Here is a 2,636-nt window from a genome sequence, read left to right as displayed (position 1 = left end):
TGGGTCTATTGTTTAAATTGCTATGGTTCTATTGTTTAAATGGTTGTGATTTTATGTTATAATTATGTCGTATATCTGGGTCTATTGTTTAAATTGCTATGGTTCTATTGTTTAAATGGTTGTGATTTTATGTTATAATTATGTCGTATATCTGGGTCTATTGTTTAAATTGTTGTGATTCTACTGTTTAAATGGTTGTGATTCTATATTATATAATTATGTCATATATGTCTGATTTAATTTTGCTTATAATATTATTAAGGTATATAGCTCAAACATGTTCACTCTAATTACTGAAATTACACGTTATTGGGCGCAGTTCCTTTTAAAAATATTCTCTTTATGTAAAAAAGAAAAACATTGCAGCGATTTTCTAGCTAAATTCGAAGCTAATATTTTTATATTGTATTTATAGTATAATGTAACACAAGCTATAGCAACCTAATAGTCATATGAACAGACAATAAACCTATAAATAAAATGTTCTCACAAAGTCGCACAAAACTACATTGATTTGCCTTTCATATCTCTGACATAGCGATCTAACTCATGAGGAGAAATGCTTGTTTGAAACTCAGTCCACAGCTGATCAAGATACACATTTGGCAACACAAGACCCACGTGTTTCATACTACAGTGTATTTTACCTCCCGTCTCAACCCAAGATAAATGATCCAAACAACATTATGATCTAGCATCCACAGATTTAGCAAAGCTCATAGGTAGGATGATTCTGATTTTAAACAATTTAAAAAAATACTCAAAAACAAGAAAATGTAGCTGTTATTTTCAAAGAATAGGCCCATTTTCAACTATGTTCTTTCTTGTATTGTAAGAAAAACTCGCCTGAATTGAAAATATTGGTTTGTTACTCACCTTAGCAACACGAGTTTATTTATCATGTTGGTAATTCATCCTTATACTGAAATTCGCACAGCTAGAGCCAAAACCCGGAATTAAAGAGATATTTAGCTTTGTAAATATCGTTGAAACAATGGTAGATAACTAATGTTAGTTAATACAAAAAAAAATGAAACAAAAATTAGAAATTTATCACACATACTTTAACTTCATCAGTTAAGCCTAATGGAGTGAATTCATCAGTTAAGCCTAATGGAGTGAATTCAATCGCATTGATATAGCAGTGCTTTAATAGAAAGATGTTAAACTGAGTACCATTACCTAACAAGTGCGGACAAGTAAAGAAATAAATACAGTGTTTATAAGTATGTACAAATATTTAGTTGGGGGCGTAACATAATTTTACACTGTTACTTAAGAATATTTCACAAAACTTTTATGTGATGAAAAATTAGATATGATCCCGTAGATTTAAGAAAATCATATTTACAATAAACGATAATGCTCGGAAAATTTGCTACTAAAGTTGTCTTGTGCACGAGAACTGAAATATGTGCACATATTTAATAACTACGTGTTTGTTGTTGTCGTTTTTACTATTTTAATTATTGCATAATTTTCAATCATATTATCACTTTTAAGCGTGTGTGAGAAAAGTTAAAGGTGTTTGGAATAACAGTTTGACGAGACAAGACCTAAAATCTCTTGGGCATTGAATCAAAAACTTTTAGTTTCAATTAAATATGACGACGTCTAAAGTTTTATGTAAGTTTAGAGATATTTTAGTTTTCAATGCACAACTCATTGAAGCACGAATATTTATACACTATCAGTAGTTTTATTTTCATAGCGTGGAGAATCACGAGAAAACACCAACCAGACTGTTAACAACCTTCTTGCTCTTAAACCAACGATTATAAATTTCTAGAGTTAGCTCTCTCTCTCTCTCTTCTCATGCAAGAAAGACATTAATTTTTTTTCAAAAATTGGGTATTCAAGACTAGGAGGCATGAACACTTAAACATAGAGCATAGGAAAAGAACTGATTGTTCCCAACAATATGGCTCATAAATAAGTTATTTCATGTATATTTCTGCTTTCAAATAAAGCACAAAGTGAGATGTAATGATGAAAAAAAATTACGTGCATTAGCTCAGAAAGATATGATTTTATTTGAAAGAACATCAGAATAACTTGTTGTTTTATTATTATTTCCAATTTCCTTTGTTCCATTTGAGGAATAAATAGAGGTTCATGTAAAACTTTTTACTTATCACTCCTAGCCGTGTAAAAGTGCATTTACTAAAGATTGAATCATTCTGTTTCATTATTATATAATAAAGCCAGTACACGATAAGCACATAACATTTTAAGGCCATTTGAACAAAGCCATCATTATTAAAATATATAAGCTAGCTGTTCAGCTTTTTTTAAATTTTACCCAAGTGGATAGAGTTTAGGGCGAATAACACACAACACATCCCGAAGTAGAAGAACAGTTAACTCAGGAATGGTGCTTATACTGATTTAAATCTGTACAAACACACATATACACACAAAATCTGTTTTATATAAGTGGCCCGTTAATGCATTTAACACGATAAACTCTGTACTGAATAGATAGACTCTGATACGAGGCCCGGCATGGCCAGGTGGTTAGGGCGCTCGATTCGCAATCTGAGAGTCGCAGGTTCGAATCCCCGTCCCACCAAACATACTCGCGCTTTCAGCCGTGGGGGCGTTATAATGTGACGGTCAATCCCACTATTCGTTGG

The sequence above is a fragment of the Limulus polyphemus genome, unplaced genomic scaffold, assembly GCF_000517525.1.
Source record: "Limulus polyphemus unplaced genomic scaffold, Limulus_polyphemus-2.1.2 Scaffold1138, whole genome shotgun sequence".
In the NCBI taxonomy this organism is placed as follows: domain Eukaryota; kingdom Metazoa; phylum Arthropoda; class Merostomata; order Xiphosura; family Limulidae; genus Limulus; species Limulus polyphemus.
Note: the sequence above shows the minus strand (reverse complement) of the source record.